General features: G+C 40.0%; 1 protein-coding gene across 6 annotated transcripts in view; it reads right to left on the reverse strand.

Moving 5' to 3' along the window:
• Positions 1–19,175, reverse strand: part of col4a6 (collagen, type IV, alpha 6) — a 111,478-nt gene that overhangs the window by 42,292 nt on the left and 50,011 nt on the right. The gene's annotated exons all lie outside the window — the stretch shown is intronic.

The following is a 19,175-nucleotide window of genomic DNA, read 5'->3' on the forward strand; positions in this document are numbered from 1 at the left end:
ATAGATAGAGGAAACGACGCACAAACAAAACAGTAGTTACCAAAGTCCACACGTGGAGACCAAAGTGGAAAAGTTCTGAATTTCAGAACACAGCTACGTGGTGCATGTGTAACAGGACCGACGCTGCATGTAATGTTGCACACACTTTGGCTCAGTCCCTGTTTCAGAGGGGCCCGGGGGTGTTCAGGTCAAGGCAGGGCTGTAATCACGCTCGCTAGCATTGTGCCTGACTGAAGCCAATGCCATTTCCCTCACTTAAAATTTACAAGCTGCAACAAACTGCAATAACATGTCCCAGCTGTGTTTTCATGGCTTTAACTAAGCCCAGGAACGAAAAACAAAGCAATGCGATGAGACTGAGGCATTGTAAAACAGTACAGGATTTATTATTCTTTTTTCACTATTGTTTCTGATCTTTATGGAACACAAAGTAACATGACCTTACATGTTCTGCAGTGTAAAATGTGTGGGAAACATTACCAAGCTTTGTAGCCACTTTACCAGGCATTTTATACTTCAATATCAACCCTTTACCAAGAGAGGGAGACAAAGAGTATTCGTTTGTTGTTCTAAATCTAGCTGCTGGGTGGCAGCACAGACATTTCTCTTGATCAGCCTGGCAGAATTTGAAACAGCCACTGTTTTAAGTTGAATTCACAAACCAAAATGAGTGACAGCCAAGAACACTGGTCAGCTTGGGTGGCTTAGCTCTGTGTAGATGAACAATAACACGAAAGCTCAGGAGAGTTAGTGGGTATTGAGTTAGTTTATTGTAAACAGAGAAGTGAGAAGCTGGAGGTGGAGCTCTGAATTGACGATTACCCTATTATTGGAGCGATGTACTTTCTGAGCCCTTTCAATTGCTGTGTCTTCTAAGCAGTTCTCCATTCCCAAAATGTTTCATCCAAAACTATAGGACAGTCAATGGTGGTATATGTAGTAATACTAAAATAAACATTACAATTCTAATGTTTTGACTATAGGCTGGTTTCGCAGACCCTGGTTAGTACTAATCTGGTACTACCGTACCTAAGGTTTCATTGGGTAGTCTAATATTAGTGTTAATTGGGACTGTGAAACCAGCCACAAGTCTTTCTTAAGGTCTACAATGTAGATTCTTTTTTTTTTTTTAAATAAGTGATGATTCATAAAGGAGTTCATGTTTAAAACCTTAACCTCACCCACCACACACTCAACATGCTACAGGTTTGTGTTAGAAGTGTGAAGCTTATGAAAAACCACAACGGATGTAAAAAGAGCTTGAATCAGTGTTCGTCAGAGATGTTAAACCGCACTGAAGTTAGATTCACACCTTGTTTCCCTTCTCTAGACTTGCATACAAACGTTAGATCATGCATTTTCAGAAAATGCTCTCACTTTCGCCACCCCACCCTAAAGCTGTTCTTGTATTATAAAATATTGAAGGAGAACACTTTTCACTGGGCTCCCTTCTGCAGTGGTGAAGATCTTTTGGTAACGTTCTGATGGTCGTGGTATGCAGATTATTCAAGTACAACACCACCCTACAGATTGCACACCCATGTAGAAAAGGGATTACTTCCTGTGCTGTAGGTCAATCTCATAGAGCAAGGCCAGACCATGAGAGCGAGCCTGACCAGCAGCAAAATACACCAAGAACCAAAAAGGCAAATCGACAGCATCAGGGAGACCAGTGACGCTATAAGAGGGATAAGAGGGAAAATATATTGCTTTGGTAATCAATCCTTTCAAAGCTTTTTTGGCAAAAATATATATTGAACCTTTGAAGCTATTTTGAGTTCATTTTTTCTCAGTGATATGCGGGTACTTAATGGAACTGGTTTTCACTTGCTGTAGAAGACACCCGTCACTCCTGTAAGAAACACAGCCAGCGATAGAAAGTTTCAGGTCACGTCTGGTATACGTGCAACTTAAATCAGGCCTTACTTGAAATTATCCATGACAACAAAACTATTCAGATTGAATGTTGCAAGCTGTGCAGAGCTGTGAAGGAGTATGCACATTTTTTTGTCACGCATTAAGGGACCAGTAATCAAGTCTTTAAAAAAAATAAAAAGACTTTTCAAACTTTATAAAAGATTACTTATTTTCCTAAAATGCATTTAACATAGCTTACCATGGTTGGCCATGTTTTTTAATTTGCTTCCCAATATCTCCCTGGACGTTGTGCTTTATTTCATGTTGGATTTCGAAATGTCACATTATTAAATTTTTATCAGTTTCACTGAAGTTGTTGCGAGAGGTGTGCTGCAGGGGGGAACCCGTCACTACTTTCAGAAATGCAGCAAGCTGTAGAAATTAATTTCACATCATTACTGTGTAAATGAATTCAGCTCTTACTTCGAGGAAAACGTGTGAAATTATCATTGACGGCAAAACAAACAGGATTAAACACTCTATGGTGTGCTAAACTGTAAATCCACTTTTTCTTTTTTATGAAAGAAAATGCAAAGAAAATGCAGAGGAAATGGGTTTTGAAAGACAGGAGGCGTACAAAACATTTAAAATGGACTGTTCAGTTATTTTATACCTATGTCCAGGGTTATTAAACCAGCTAGGGGAATGCTACCATACCATTTGACTCCCCACTGCTAGTACTGCGAGAGGCAAAGACCTACATTTAACCTGTTACTGCTCCCGTATGTAAAATGACTCTAGAACACAAACAGATAAAACAGAAACCTGGTCCAAGGAGGGCGAGGATGGAGAATCTGTGCCCCCCCTAAAAGATCTGAACCCAACCACGTGGAGATTGGAGGTGGATTAACCACTAAACAGAAGACCCTTTTAGACTTTGAAACCAGGATAAAGCTCTTTAATAACAAAGGCACATTCTCTCATTGCTTTAAGGCACGCATTCCTCAGAAAAGGGCAATCTGGGAACCTTACACCCCCCTAAAAACACCAATCGTTGGTAGAGCCTCTTCTGCTGTATTTAAAACCGCACTTCAGACAAAGCACCCCACCCAGCCCCCTTTCTCTGCCACTGCTGCAGGGGCTCAAAAGGACACACTGCAAGGCTGGCTGAAATCAGAGGGTCACAACAGACAAGAGAGGGACTTTTATTGCCCTGAACCTCTGTCTGAACTCCAAAGAACAGCTGAAAAAAGACAGATAAGGGGTAATAAAACTGCCGCTGTTCCATCAAAATCTCATTATCCCCCTTTTAAATCCATTTCTTTCAGACGGCTTGATATGAATCTGAAAGGCAGATTTACGGGCAGGTTCCCCCCAGTCTTTCCCCCATAAGGAAAGTGACGACTGAATGGAGGCAGTTTCAATTAAACACAGTTCTGTGTCTTTTGTTAGGTTAAACTCTATTCAACCAGAACCATTAAACACCACACTGGGGTTCACCACCTGCACTAACTTCCATCCACTTAGTGTTGGGAATCACCTCAACTGAAAGTACCTTTCCATTTTTTCCTTCAGTGATTACTCCAGGATATCTTCACCATGGGGATCCCACACTATAGGGAGCAGTCCCACTCAATGAGACAGAAGCTGGGGTGGGGGTGCTATGACACATCGAGTCTCCTCACTCAGTTTCTTCTGCCCGGGAGTTCATTCTTTAGTGACCCATCACTTTCCTCCATCACAATGGCTTTTGGGAGCACAATTGGGCAACAGGTGGATTCTTTTCAGGGGAGCGCAGCTATCTAAGAGAATAGGCTGCAGATAAATGAGCTCAGATAGAGAGGAAGCAATTTGCACTTCAATGGCTTTAGGTTCAGAATGTTCTGTTTATTCAGTGCAGTACGAAGCTTGGAATGGAAATGCAGCCCTGCCCTAAAACATTTAGTCATTAAAAGGGTTGAAATAAATCACTTAGACTCACCCTTGTGTGTGTGTTTCTATATGCACATAAAAGGTTTACAAAGCCACAAACCACCAGTGGTATTTCTCATCAAGAATAGGGTAGCGGAACAGATTTTCATGAAATGAATCAGTCGTGTTTGCACTGAAAACAGTATCCATTGAGTGCTAGTACAAGAATCAATGCCCGCTGCATAGAGAGCAATGGGAACCACTGAAATTGTGTAGATTGGAGCTTGACAACCCACTTGTGTTTTCACCAGATAACTAAAGCCTATATATTATAACATGTATTCTAACCTGCTTGCTTTACAAGATTCTCATGCCGTTCAGCTCTGGAGGTCTGAGTCTGTGCTCAGGTCACAGGTCAAATGAGTTTGGTATCTTTGACAAATTGTGTGCTGGTGTTGTGATCTAGATTAATGTCCTCTAGACTAATGTCTGGAAAGGCTTACATCAGAGCTGTGACTGCAGACAGGGTCACTGTCCCTTATTGTAAATGATCACCGAAATTGACAAAATATTAGCTGGCTTCATATGCAGCACTTTTCATTGTATTAAAAAATGCAACAGACCCTTTTTTTCAAACTAATGAAAAGTCAGTAGACTGAAAACAGCCAGGTCACTATAACAGTAAGTCATGCCAAAGAAAATCTCCCAACTCCTGCTGTACCTGTGTGAAGCTCTCTATAACGTTTCACCCTCCTGCTAGGAAGAGACACTGTGCTCACACAGTCCTGGCACACAATAGATCACCCGTCAGCTCACGAACACGTCTTCCCACGCTCTCCTTTCTGGGTTTGAAACAGTGCAGAGCCCCAGGTAGATGATCTTCTGCTCTTCCCCTGCACGTGTGGTAAAATGGTCACATAGTTTTGGGGCTCTATCTGAATTCCAGACATTTTGATCCGTCATATCGTCCAGCTGTATCCTGGTGTTAGGACCAATGCTGCTTTCAATCTTTCAAACAAGCCCTTTATTAAGTGCGTCAAGCTGATTTGTAAGGCACAGATACCACTGGGCTGCAATTCCTTCCCAATACTAGATATGTCAATTGGCTCAGCTATCCAGCTGGATTTGTCTTATCTTTCCCTAGCATTCCAACACAAATCACTTGTGATTCTGTTGAAAGCCCATTTACCACAACCCCATAAATTCACTGAGCCTTACACTCACAAAGTTGCTGTAGTAATGATAGGCAACACATTTACTAATGTGTTCAAAATATGAAAAACAGCAGCATCTCCTTTGGGCATCTCCCTGTCTCCGTGGACCTTGGTGAACTGGGTTGCATTTCAAGGATCTGTTTAAGTTCTATTGAGTTTTTTTTAACGTCATTTCACATCTACACAGCAAAGGAAACACATTATACAGCTTCTGAAGGCAAACTGCTTTTATCTGTAGAAAATCTTGTACTGAGACAAAGGTTTGAAATATTTAAGGAATACAATAAAATAAATTCAATGTCATTATACGTATTAAAACTGAATTCATTTCTTCCAAACACTTCACATCTCCGCTATTGTGGCACAGGAAGTAGCGAGCAAGCCCCATTTATTGTTTTAAGCATTTCAAGTGGTTGGAGGGGAAATCTCTGTTTGCATTATCCAGAACTTTAAAACACTCCATTCTAAATCAATGCGCATGTATGAAAGGCACCTCTTCTTATTGCAAGAGATGTCATCTCGTGCAGTTTGGGTAAGGAGACCATGAAGCAGAGTAGATAATAAGAAGAAGAAACAGTCTATGCACAACAAATCAAATCGCAAAAAACAAGACTAGACTCATGAACTACTATTAAGAACAAGTGTCGTTTATTACATTTATTAGGACTATGCCATATATTTTATGCCCGGGATGACAACTATACACAAGATGTACTGGACTGTTGAGAAATCCTTCACAGTGATTCAATTTGGAATTTACAACATAGATTATGACATGTTAAATCTACTTAATTGAGTGTCCTGTATGTTTTAGAACTGCATGATCAACCACTAGGTGCTGTACTCTATACAAACACATGTTACAAGCACTGTTTGGCCACTTGATTCAAGGGTAACTTCAGCTCCTCGCTCGACAGACCCCAGGCTTCAAGGCTGAGCTGCCTTGAACTCTTCACCTGGAGCTTGTCATCTATGCTGAATACATAATTGCCTCCAATGTGGCTTGTCATCATTTAAATTGTTTGACTAAGTCTATAGTGTTTAACAAGCCTTTTCGCCGGGCTGTTTTGTTTGTATAAACTCGACTTCCAGTCAGATTAATCCGTACTAGACTGACTTGCTTTGTGTCCCAAATCCCCTGCCATACAATGAAACAAAAGATCCCAGGCTTTGGAGGCCTCTATCACAATTACCCAACATGCACCCCATTTCCTGCTAACATACACCACGAATTCATGACCAGACAGATTCCCAACATAGCGTATTAGGCCCGGGGATTCAGGAGGACCTATTGTTCGTGGGCATCGAGGGTCTGGGGAGGGTTTTGCGTGTCACACTCGGTGCTCACTGGAAATTGACGAGAGGCGCAAGGAAACGCGTCTGTTCAAGATCAGACACATAGGGGCTGTGATGATCATTGACCCGGATTTGATAACCTAATTCCCCTTGTCCCAGCAAGCGAGACAGCAAGCCAAACAGCTACAAAACTCGGCTGCCTCAGCTTTTTGTGTAAAAGGGCAAACTGAGTGTGAAACCCTGGCAGAGATGCTAAAAAACAGGGTTTAAGTTAAACAAATGATCAAAGCTGTGATGGCGGGCTAAAGGATAAGGTGAGGAAGGGAGATAAGAGGCTGTTTATCTGCTCTGGAATCTCAGTCTGGCCTCTCTCACAGCAGTGCTGTCCCATAATATTTATTTACTGCATGCGTCTAGTTTTGCCGACCTTGTTGACAGTACAGTTTGTTTATGTATATTCCCCAGGTTTTTTTTTTCTGGGGACCCAAGCCCCTACTCACCACTCTTAGATAAATGTGAATGCTCTTGCTGCCACTACTAACAGCAGTTGGAGGTTATACATTTGAACCATGTTAGGTTTCTGATCAATGCTCGATTTTAAAATGCATGTATGCTTTTTCATTGTTGGGAGGGCAACTTCTCGTGCACCACAGACTTCACATAATAAACAGTTTTTATAAACTCAATTAAATTGTGACCGAAGGGGATATACCAGTTCTAGCGAAACAGATTTAGCTAAACAGGCAAAACAGCATAAATATTTTACTGACAATTCAGCTAATATTTTCAACATGGGCTCACACGGTACCAGTTCTCTTACATTGACTGAACTGAAACTTTAGTACAGTGTATCACAACCCTGAATAACTCAGTGTCTCTGACACCATGTTTAACAGCTGGCCCTGTAGGTCTGCATGACCAGAAATACCTGTGATTTAGTATGCAATTGTAAAATGAGTTATTTGCACAATTACTAGATTCAAAATATCACATTTTCTGGGAAAGACATAAACAGAAATGAAAGGGACGTAACCAACTTGGCTATCTGGCACGCACAGACTGTACAAACACTAGGATAGATGGAAAAAAAAGATGGCTGGCGGCTATTCATGTAGAAAGCACTTCAATACAAGAATCTTGGCCGACACTTCAAATGAAGCGCATCACTGATGTGCACTAAGCAGACTTGTTTCCAAATAAGGCAGGGAACTTACATACACCAGATCTCTATTGCATAATACTACGTTAAAAAAGGAAACAAAGTCCTTCTTTTAAATAAGACAAATAGATTTATCACTTACTCCAAGTGCAAAATGCTTCACAATTATTACTGGGTTTTATTACATAACAACATTCTGGATTGGTGTTGCCTTGACTTTAAAGCAACACTGAACAAAGGGCTCTTCTTTCATCTGTGCTGGCAGGGCTGCTCTTAAAAGAGCTTCTTTATTCAGGAGGACGAGGAGTTCAGAGATTAGTCAGCCCTGTTTTATGAGCCGTCAATGGACTACATGAACATTGTGGTGAAAACACTAGCATGACTGACTTGTAAGTGAAAGATTTCAAATCTGATGTAGAGCAGACAATATGAATTCCAATGCCTCACTGTATGTTTCAGCGACATTACCTAATACTTCTACCTCTTCCAGGAAATATACAAATACAAATGAGCTAGATTTCCTTTTGTCTTGAAACAATTTTCATCTGGTTCGTTTAATTTTATGAAGAATTAGAATCCCTCAAGTCCCTCTTAGCCAATCAGTGTACTCCGATTCACAAACATTCCAAAAGATCGTCTCGCAGTTGACCATAATTAGAAATACTAAACGTAATAAATTCAATGACAAACGTTGTCTTCAAAACCTGGGGCTATAAAGAGATGCCTGTCCCTATTTCTGTATACATGCATGTGTGAGATTTCTAGAGAACCCAGCAGGGTTCTGTTTGAAGCAGTTATGAAAGAATAACAGAAGCTGACCCCTTTGAGATGTGGAACATTAAAATCATGTGGAGATTACTGTCCAGTCAACCGACAGAATTCTCACATAAGTAGTGTGGACGCAAAACTAATAAGAAAATAGATTTACTTTTAAAAACATTTGTTATAAAAATGGTTGTGCGTTTTTTTTCTTTTAAGAAGCCAGATAAAAGATGGAAAGGTGGGTGAATAAAAGTTTAATCAGATTACAGAGAAATTAGCCAATCGGTTTTGATCAGCAGAAAGAGAACAGTCATGTAATGAGGCAGTTTACTGGGTGCGCTTCAAGCGTGCAGCAGACAGACTGGTGTGCGTTTCAACTGATAATAAGCAGCAGTAGAAAGGCCTTTTAATTGCATTTGTAAAGCAAACAAAATCAGCACCAGATGTTTTATTTCCAGTTAGTGTAGTGAATCTGGTTTTAAAAAATAATTCAAGCCATGACATATGTAACAAGTGCATCCACATTATTGTACATACAACCCTGAAAAGTGGTTCTCTAGATGTATGTACATACGCAAGTACAGACAGATGGAGAGGCACCTCCTTATATCCCCAAATCTTGATCCATTCTCTCAACAGACACACAGCAAGGTGCTGGGGAGGCTTGTGAGTACAGGCAGTTTCATAGCAGTATCTCAAGTGTTCACTGCATGATGAAACAAGAAAACAGTTCTTGCCAATGTTGGTGACCCTATAACAGGTACCCATTCACATGAAAAAGGATAAAATAGCAAAAAACAGCGGTTACACTACCAAGTCTTTTTTCCTCCTTCTTCTCAACCACACATGCAGAACACTCTTCACTCTCCTTGGGTACAGAGGAGCTGTTACCAAGTTTATCTGGCTCTCCAAACGACAGCGGAGTTCTGACATATTCGTTAGACTGACACTGAAGGTTGCAGCCTGTACCCGTCGGGCAGGCACGAAGGGTAGGAAACCACTGCCAGGACACTGCCGGCTGCCAACAGGATTTCTGTCTTGCCACTGTGCCCAAGCCTCTTTAACCCAGAATGCACCTGTGCAACCAATCAATCAATCTTTATTTTATATAGCGCCTTTCATAGTGGACCACCATCACAAAGCGCTTCACAAGATGCAGTAGCAACAAGAAAATCCATAATACTTTAAATATAGAGAAATGCATCATACATGATATACAGTAAACCATACTGTACTACCTTTATAAATTATGAACAAGAAATCAACCAATCATTGTTAAGGACAATTCCAGTCGTCCTGCACTTACTGCACACTTCTAAAGTAAAAAGAAAACAACAAGCCTTTATATTTATTTAATAGTAGTTCCCCCGAGTAAAAGTGTTGCATCTGTGTTTATAATAAGTGAAGATGCTGCGTGTAGAGTGTCTATTAAGAGAGATGTCATTTTGCACAGTTTTGACTCCTCTCTCTCAAAATGCATGTGATGGCATCTTCTATACAATAAAGTAACATCCACAGATTATAATTATCCTCAGAGCATACTGCATTGCGATACTTGGGGCTTACCAAGTGCTAAAACATTAAGAGGTCACAAATATTTGGGAGTGCTTCTTGTTTCTCCACTTACAGTATCTTGGAGAACTTCTTTCTTACCACCATTTTACTGTACATGTATCTGTACACTCTGATATCCTACCGGTATGTTTTTTTAGCATGTATTTGTTTCAAATATCATCGTGGCTGTAACAATTTCTTGAAAACATGATAAATCGATGTGTTTTCTGTCTTTCCTTCATCTGTTTAAATATATATATATATATTCATAAACATGTTTTGTTTCTACAACACAAAACCCATAATTAAAGTTAGCAGAGAGAATCGAGAAGCTTTACTAAATCTGCCTGGGGGGGGTCACTTAAATGTAACTATTTCTTCACCGGCTGACCCCAAAGGCAACAAGCAGACTTGAAACAGAGCCTTACTCCTCCCCTTAATCATTATTACAACTTTTTGTCAATGACCTACTTTGTGCGTTTGGGTAAAGAATCAAACGACACAGCCCCAAGCAACCCTCTTACTACCAGCTGTGAAAAAGGCACTGTGCCCCACAGGTCAAGGGTCATGACACTCTGGAAAATGAGAAGTTACTTCAAAGGCAGGAGAGAGCTGTCCTGTTTGGGCATGCCAGACGGGGGAGGGAGGAGGGCTGAGGTAGAGAGAGGGGTTCTTATCAGTTTGTTTAAAGAGATAATCATTTACAATATGTCAGAGCCATAAAACAATAAATTAAAGGCAGGCCCCTTTATCTGATTCATTTATTATTGGTAACGGAGGGTTTTTGTGAGGTGAAAGAGACGGCTAGGAGCATTAGATATTGACAAGATGTAGGTGGGTGTGCTAAACACTGATGACGTTCACAATGTAGTAAGCAGAGCTGTGGCTTGGGGGGGGGGGGTTAGCAGGGGCACATCTAATCCAATCCGGCTGCCCAGCTCACATGCACAATGAGATTTGTGGTTTCAAACCAGCGGACTGCAATGCACACCCCAAAACAAATGCATGTGAAACCCATGTTGTTGCATATCCATATGAGTTACCTGATGCTACTTAGTTATTTAATGAAAGTTTTGCTTATTTGGAGTTCATGAAACACTTCATGTCATATTTTCAACAATGCAATTTGATGTTGAATCTCATATTTAACAGCGTTACAACAATTGTTCTTTTCTCTCGCACACGTTCTTTCGCTCTTCTTCTGCAACTGGTTTAACAGCTATTTACTTCATCAAAAAGTTCAAATGAGCTAAAAGTTTGTGACCAGACCTATTAATACTTCAGCTGTTCAAAAGCTTTAAACTCCTATCATCCACCCATTCTGACAATGGATCAGCACCACCGCTCTATACAGAACTACCATCATCTAGTGCACAAGGTACAGATTATTAGGACATGCATTCGTTACTGTATCGAAGTACTGGCACTGGGGCTGTCATAAAGACTATTGCAGAGGTGAAAAGGTTAAGGGAAGGTGGTAGGTCCCTATCAGCATTTGTTTACAGCTTTCCAGCAATAGTCAGATCTGTGAATAAATAAGGCAGAACACCCAGCAGGCATGGGGTGAATATTTATGTGATAGCTCCACTGAAATAAACATCCTATTCAATCAGATTGGGAGGTGTTTGTGAAATGCATGTGGTTAGGCTAGGGGCTGGGTAGATGTTTGGGAGATAAGTGCGGCATGACTGGGGCAAACATTCAACATCAGTGCCTCTAATTGTTTTATTTAAGCTGTGATATTTAAGCTGTGATTCAGGAATCTCTTGTCCATTCCACTCACTGCACTCCAGGTATGATTTACTAAAGTAATGTATTAGCTTGGTTACGGTTGGAGATGAGTGGGAGAGGAAGGATAGTTGGGTCATGAACCCAAAACCCTTTAAAAGGTTTTTTCATTTTTTCCTCTACTCATAAATCCAGAGCATGGTGGGTATCGGGAAGCTAACCTGTCTCTACACCTGGAGGGGAGGCCGCTAATAAAATGGTATGAAGATTCGAAGCAGCGAGAACAGAAGGTACAGATTATTGGATGCGTGATGGTTTTTGGGCTACAGGCTTGAGATTTAGACGATTTCCAAGCACTTTGATATAGAAAAGGATGAGCAATGTGATATAAAGACGGTCATCCAGCAGCACTTCGGTGGAGCAGGAGGTCTGGCAAGTTCCAGCAACGAGAGTATGGAGATGACCTTTACTAATAAGAACCAGGGTCAGTGCTACCTATTAATCAACTTTAGAAGTTTATTCAGCAAACAGGTTACGGGTCACAAACTGGACTGTATTTGTAAGGTACTCCCATTTCATTTTTTTTAATAAATAGTCCCTTCACAATTCTTTTAACTCGTTTTTAGAAAAGTTTAAAAACTGTTTGTGAACTTTACGGTGTATGATAAGTTAGAAAGTATTGACTAGATAGGAAACTTAACATGGTACATTTATACATGCAGCTGAGATATTACAATCCCTGGGATTGAATCTGTGTATATTCAAACAAATGAAAGAATATGCATTGGGGAAAACCTTTGCTAATAATTTATTCTCTCAATTTATTGGATACGTGTCGGGAAGAAAATTGATGAGGTACAGAAAAATAACTGCATGCCTCATATAGGTCAGGATAGAAAAGAGAGTACCTACTAAACTGCCAGCATTTCATCACCATGACCAGCTTTATGTACTTTAGGACTGTTTTATGGAACATTTTGTTTAGGACTATTTTTCAAAATCCCATTTTGATTAATAAAAATCACGTTTGCAGTTTAAAAAAAAGAAAGGATTTTAAACTATTTGAGAAAACTATTTGACAATTGTCCTGGAGACGGTCCTTAAAAGTGTCAAATGAAACAAAAGAACCATTTGGAAAAAAAGCTAACAGGCACACAGTTTGGAGGTGGTGTTGATAACCTCCTACTGCTGCAAGTACAGTGCACTGAGAGTCCGCTTGAATAATTCATTTTAAAATCCAAAGCTATTCCAATCAGCAAAGTCTCTACCCTCCCTGCAGTGTCCTTCAAACCTCACAGATGTTTTAGTGAATGTAGAAGTGTTCATACAACCTAGCAACATTATTATTATTGCTAATGTCAACTTTAGTGCAGCTGGTAGAGGGGCCTTTCGAGAGACACACCTGGTATTTTTTTGGATACATTTCCCCAGTTTATACACATTTCACTTTGACGGATAACCGGTGTGTTCGTATATACAAAGCGCCATGAGACAAACTTTTCACATGTGTCAAGTTAATACGGGAGTAAACACAACTCCTCAGCCCTTCCTCCAGGTTAATATGATCAATCATTGCAGACAGGGCACTGGTGCCTAGGAAACAAGATCTTAAATGGGAAACTGTAAACCTTGCTTATCTAAACGTCAGTGTCACCTGACCAGCTCCCACGTCATTGAATATGCACTGACAGCTCGATATTACAATGACTCTGTATGATACTGCTGACCGTGGACAGGAGTTCCCAGGAGGCAGCGCACAATTGGCGAGCGCCGCCTGGGTGGGGATGGTTTAGTCTCTCCCGAGTCAGCGTGGGGGTGGCAGCGGTGAGCCGGGTTGAAATAATAAAATAATTGGGCTTTCCAAATTGGGGAGAAAATGAGAAAAAATAATTGCCGATTCCAAATTTATAAAAAAATAAATAAATAAATAGAGCATGTGTGGCAATGGGGGTTGCAGTGCGCAGATGTAGATGTGATGCAGTGTTCAAGATAACGACAGACAACAAAGTACTGGTGAACTTTGTAATCCAATAGTCTGATGACAACAGTAAACAATAAATGGAGGACTGGCAGTACCTAATGATGTGTACTGCTCAGCTAAATAAACACGGGGTTCAGTCCCGAAATAATAAGCACGGTATTTAAATACACACACACAATACACAAACACGAGTCCTAGTCCTGGGTGAGTGCTATTAGTGCTAGTGGTGCAAATACAATTTATCTGTGAATGACATTTGTGCTGGCCTGTAGCGATAGCTCAGAATTGTGTTAGCCGTCTAACAAATAACAAATGCAACAGTTAGACCAAACAAACAAATAAAACACTCTCGGTTACGTTTCACTTGTCCTTTAGCGGTTCGACCTTAACCATAACAACGGAACAGATCACCTTGCTACGTCCCCTTATATACCGTCAGTCACGCCCCCTTGGTTAACTAGTGCAACTGTTTCTCTTCCAATCCAAGGTTGCCACATCACTTTCCTTCTGGGGTGATGACTTGGTGTACCGCATTTCCGCCCCCTTTCTATATGGCCAAGTTCCACCTAACCCTGGGAATTAATTGTCAGGACATCCAGTCCAGGGCACTCTGTTCCCTTTACACAGGTCGGGAGGGAGATTTATCACCAAGAATCATTCTGTCTCTGTCACAGCATGCTATACATGTTAGTCCGCTGGATTATTTTCCTGGTCTGCTGTTCTGAGTGGAGTTATCCTTCCTATATAGGTATAGGTATGCAGTGTGGAAAAAGTCAACTTAAAGTTGTCAAAAACTCTGAGAATATGGACCAATGATTTAGGACACACTTTTGTTGAGTCACCTCTAATTTACTGCAGGGTCTTTGGACCCCCAAGCCCACTCTATAAAACAGCCTTGTTCTGGACAGTACCCAGAAAATGATGATGCAGCACTCACTGGGTGGTAGGTTTTACCATCTCTTAGTCTCCTGCGCAATTGTTTGAGTAACCTTCCATTAAACTAATCAAATAGCCATCATTGTTTGGTTTGGGTTAGCTTGTGCTTAGAAGAAGAGGAAGGTCAATCTGGTAAAGTAATTCTGCAGAGTGGTCTGGCTTGTATGAGCTGTAACTGTTTGTGACAGGTTAAAAAAAAAAAAAAAAAAGTACTGCGGAAACCACAGAAGCCCCTGCCTCCCATTATCCAATTACACACTGCTGAAAACCAGTCAGCAGCCCCAGCCACGTCTAAATCGCTAGCAAACCTCCAGGGCTCTCACACGAACTCGCATCCAACCTGCTTTTAACCCTGCAGCGCCCATTTCTGTATCATACATCATACAACGTTTAGCCACCCCTCGAATTATTTTTTAAATCCAGCCTCACAAGCCAGAATGTTTCACATGCAGTACATTATGTGTTCCCAGACAGGGGAAAAAAAAAAAAAAGGTTTTGTACAAGAAACAAAATCTAGTTGTAGAAATAAAGTAGCGTTTCTCATTTAAAAAATGCATGGGCATTACAGGGTTAATTAGAGATCAAAACTGGAAACAGTTCTGTCTCTCATTGTTTTTTAAGATTCAGAATCTTTTATTTGTATGTTATTTTGGTTTGGAAAGCCAGAATAGAAGCAAACCTGCTCCAGCAGTTTCATTTACAGGCCTGCAAGGTACCCCACAGGAGTGACACTTTTACTTGAAAGCGTTTGTATTTTAAACAAGCCAGGAGACACTTGATAATATTGACAGTGATAATGAAACTAAAAACACATTTTAAAAAGGTTGGGTACTCACTCTCTTCAACACCCATTATTAATGTGTAGCACTGAGTTTCACCTTTTAAAAAATAGTAATTAATGAGAGACTGGATTCAAATACTTTAAGGCCCCATATCTTACAGTTTAACAGGGACTTTGTGAAGGCAGTGTATATAAAACAGAACATCTAGATAGTGTGAAAATAAAAGCCAGCTGTTCGATGTGCCTGTGCAATGTCAAAAGGCCTCACTGTGGAAAGCTTTGATGCAATCTTGTTTATTGCTTTTAACTTGCTGAGCACACTGCTACAGTTTTGTACTTTAAAAGAAAAAAACATTTTTATATCGGTGACGGTATTAAAAAGATACAGCACACTACCCTGAAGAACCCCCCCCCATCAATAACAGTCTAATGGATTCCAACTTATATCATTTAAAATGCCAGTATGGTGGTTTCATAGACCCTGCGGTAGCATTAGGTTGTCCAAGATGAGTTATAATCAGGCTCTATGGAACCTTCGGTATGAGTTTTTGATCCGCTATGACTACAATAACTCAACTCAGTTCTTAAACTGAACTGCTTGGCGGGTCTGGCCCAGTATCCTCAATTACTAGCTCCTTGTTTGTCACTGCTTTTCACCAGATTGTAATAGTACTCTGTCTTCACCACAAACAAACAAGGTAATCCTCTCGCTTTTGTAATCCCAGCTTGTTTTTGTCACAGTATGCTTTACATCACAGCATCACCAAGACTCCCAGATCAACCCATTTTCCCTTTAGATCTGTGCTCCCTCTGCTCTCAAAGTCTTATAGTTTCAACATAGAGGTTTATATCATGAGACGAACCCTGAACCTGAATAGTGGAATATTACAGTAATACAGTACTTCTTATGTGTTGATGACTCTGCAGCCCATTTTAATGATTAACTTTCTTCATCTGTTTATTAAAATACTCCACTGTCTCTTATGTTGGCAAAAGTGAACAGAAAACCATCATAATTAAGTTATACATGTCTTTACTAAGTATGTGTTGGCTTATTCAATGAGCCTGTTGGGTTTCCTCGGGGGAATGTGTAAGACATTTAGGGGTAGATGTATTAAGATGGGCCAGTCGCAGGGCAAATTTGCAATTTGCATTTTCGTTACGACAGTTCGCAAAGTGCACATTTTGTTGTATGTACTAAGAAAAAAATATGTTAATGAAGAGAGCCGCACTATACTAATTTAAATATTATTTGCGAGAGTTGTGCAACATTTTTTCAAATAAAATAGCGGCAGTTGAGTTGTGGTTTGCTGCAGTAGAGGGTGCCCGAAGGATAACGTCTATACATGCAAGGGTGCAAGAATCAAAATAACACTGTTTTTGTTAAATGTAAACGTCATTTGTACAATGCATTCTGTTCTGTCTTCATTTTACCTACTTTAATACTGTTGTATATGTAAAAAATTAAGTTTAATCCCATCAGATTCTGTAGTGGCGCCCCAACCTTCACCCCCAAAAAGCTTTTCATAATCATACAGTAGCCCCTCGCTAAACCAGATATGTTTATCTGACATAAGGAGGTGTCGGGTTTAAAAACAATACAATAAAAATCACACACACATACGTTTACAGTTCAGCTTTAGTACATCTCATTACAATACATTTTACGCTACACTTCCTTCTGGTTTGCAACGATTGCGACAGACGGAACACTTTAGTACATCTACCCCTTAGTTGTTTTTGTTGATAATTGCCCTGCTCGTTTGTGGGGCAAGAAGGACAATTAAACAACAAGATCATTAACCTCAGGTCTAACAAACAAGAAATGAAAAAGATAAGAAATCTCCTTCATTTGTTTTTTGGCACCTCTCCACACGTGCACAGCCTTGTCTTTTTCAAATCTCAGCCTGCGTAGGCCGGATTACAGCCTCAAGCTAGATTTTTCTCTGAGCAGCCTAATGGTAGCTGTTTGGACAGAAAAGGGGAAAAGGCCTTGCTACCTGCAGCTTAACTCCTACATAAGAACACCTTTCTAGTTAAATAGCTCTGGGGCATCATTCTTGAGAGAGAGAGAGAGAGAGAGAGAGAGAGAGAGAGAGAGAGAGAGAGAGAGAGAGAGAGAGAGAGAGAGAGAGAGAATACTAACATAGAAAGTCTTTGTGGTACGTACATAGAGAAGTGTAAGTGGAATGTAAAGCCTCACAGCCTAATCAATGGTAAAATGATGGATGTGCAGCACCACAAAGGCATGTAAATGGACAGTGCCCCTTTCTGTTTAATAACTAAAATGCAGATCTCATCCTGACCTTCAAAGGGATTATCACCAATATGTAGTAGCAAATAGACAACCAAAGTGTCATTCCTGTTGAAATGCTGGTCTGCTAGACTAACAAGGTTTTATTTTTACTCAGATTTTATGAACCTAAAAACAAGAATCAATTCAAATATGCAGTTCCCGATTGTAAAAGTGAAATTGAGTTTTATAGTTATGGATGCACATTTATTAAAATGCTCCTGTGGCTGAATGTTCTGAATGTCATTGAAGTACATACAGGCTTTTTTATTTATTTTTTTTAAACAAGCTCACTTACTAGTGCTTTAATTCTGATTATGTCTCTCATTGCATTTGTTTAATGTTAAAGACAACCGTTTGTCAGCTGGCATGCCTTCAAGAAAATGTTTGTCAGGTGACCTCACACTTAAATAGAAATGAAAACTTGTGACACTCATGTTGAATATTACCTGAAAAATCTATGTTATCGTAACATGAAACACATGTAGGTAAGTGTTATCGGAGCAAAAATCTATAATATAAACTAACGTTTGACAGCTGGATTTTTGAGAAACCCAGAGGACCATTCCTTCTGAAAAGGCAGAACCATGTTCCAGCTACCCTTCTTCCTGGCTAGGGGGGCTGTGCTGCCAAGACAACTAAGAGGACTTGAAGATAAGCAACTGCTGCAGGAGTGAATAAAAAACACGATTACACCTTTGAACCAGGCTGCACATGCAACAGCACACATGTCTTACACTAATAACATGTATTTTAACAATACACTTCCTAACACCCATTCATGCGTCAGTCTTCCGCCAGGTGAGCCCTGTCATTTAAAGCAATTCTCCAGACAAGAGCATTTTCACTCAGGTTAATGTCCACCTTCAATCCACAAACATGTTATTTCAGTTTTGTTTTCCCTGAATACACCTATTACCAGGACTGAAACAGCTCCCGCAACTATAGCTGCAAATACCCTGTCACAAAAAACACCTTCAACTGCTGGGAAGCTCGCAATCAGTCTCTTCCTTTTTGGCTGTCCAGTTTGTTTATGTTCCCCAGATGAAGCTTCCACTTCCAAAAAGGGATGCTGCAATAGGGGGTTATATATATTATACAGAAATTGAAATGGTGTTTTTTTTTTGTTTTTTTTTTTATACTGAATATTTCAAAGACATCTAGAAAGACTTCTAATCAAATGTTTGTCATTGAATGTCATTTAGTTTATTTTACTATATCCAGATGTAGCAAGTTAAATGTAATAGTTCTGGATAAATTATAGGAAACAAGTTCAAAACAACTTATAAAGATGACATTAATAATATTTAGGATTCCTAGAAAACATCAAGACAGCTTTGAAATATTGGTACTTGATAACAGACTAAATAATCTGTGCCTAAAAGATTCCATCCGGCAGCTCTTTAAATAGCAACACAACATCTCAGAGCTTCAACGGGCTGGTTCAGAACTTTTTCAAGTCCTCTGGCAGGTTTCAGATCAGACTAAATAAGAAAACAATTTTTTTTTTTTTTTGGTTCCTGGGTAGTAAGTGTTATTTCCTAATTGCTTATACCTCAAAAGTATAGAAAATGGCTATTATTCACCACAAACTTTGCTTTTGTGACCAGGACAGTGATATTTTGAAATGTACCTATTTCCAATGAGAAAACGGGCGGATTTGTGTCTTTTCGTTCACATAAAGTCAGAAAAAAACAACATAT

The sequence above is a fragment of the Acipenser ruthenus genome, chromosome 26 (genome assembly GCF_902713425.1).
Source record: "Acipenser ruthenus chromosome 26, fAciRut3.2 maternal haplotype, whole genome shotgun sequence".
NCBI lineage: Eukaryota > Metazoa > Chordata > Actinopteri > Acipenseriformes > Acipenseridae > Acipenser > Acipenser ruthenus.